The sequence below is a fragment of the Penaeus monodon genome, chromosome 19, assembly GCF_015228065.2.
Source record: "Penaeus monodon isolate SGIC_2016 chromosome 19, NSTDA_Pmon_1, whole genome shotgun sequence".
Taxonomy (NCBI): domain Eukaryota; kingdom Metazoa; phylum Arthropoda; class Malacostraca; order Decapoda; family Penaeidae; genus Penaeus; species Penaeus monodon.
In genome coordinates, this window is record NC_051404.1 from 15,854,515 (window position 1) to 15,855,463 (window position 949).

General features: G+C 33.0%; 1 protein-coding gene across 12 annotated transcripts in view; it reads left to right on the top strand.

Annotated features, from left to right (window-relative positions):
* The window catches only part of LOC119585093 (proteoglycan 4-like), a gene marked incomplete at its 5' end in the record, with an annotated part of 27,907 nt that overhangs the window by 5,914 nt on the left and 21,044 nt on the right, over positions 1-949 (top strand).

The following is a 949-nucleotide window of genomic DNA, read 5'->3' on the forward strand; positions in this document are numbered from 1 at the left end:
CCTTCTGCATAAATTTTATGCTTCTTAAAACTTCAGTACATAGCCTTCATGCCTAATTCATTCTGTTTCTTAAGAGTTCACTATGAGGTTTGTAAACTCTTAACAAGGGCATACAACATGACAAAGTATGCTTCAAGGCTTCATAGTTTTTTGGTTATCATAGAACTCTATTTTTTTGGAAATTTCCTATGTGCAACATTACTTAGACAGTTACTATGCTATAGATATATTATCTTATAATACCATATACTGAAACATAAGCTATCTACAACTTATGAAACGGATAAGTTTTACAGTTATACAGAAGGTCAAATTGTAAGTGAGAAAAAGAAAACAAAGACCAAGAACATGAGAGAAACAGTGGCTTTACACACACTTAGCTCATAGTGAGTGTATGCATCAGTTTATCGCTTCTCAGAAATGGTTTCTGTGTTGCTGGCATTTTACAAGGCTGTGTTTGGGAACCTTTAATTTTGGGTTGATTCCAGACTGCAGTCCATCAAAATTATCAGCAGATCATATAATGTAGAGATCTGCTTCCAATGGGATGATTTGATGATGAATGAAACATTTGAGGCATATGGATGAAAATTCTTTGTTTTTTAGCATTTCTGTCAAAATGAGAATCTAGACCATTAAATTGTATTAGTATAAAACCTCATCACAGATTTTATTCATTGAGGTTGTCTGTCTCATGAATTCCCATTATCATAAATAACATTACTTTCTGAGAGGAAACAGTTTTTATATCTTCTCAAAGCAATGATAAAAATCGCAATTCAAATCAGAAATGTGAACATCTTGGCTGTAGGATGTGTGAGAAATTACCGAATGTTGCAATGTACAAATAATAAGCAGTTTGGAATAAAACCCTATAGGAGGAAAAGAGCAAGAGATGATCAGGATTCATATTCACTGTCAGAGTAACTGGAAGATGATAGTGATAAAA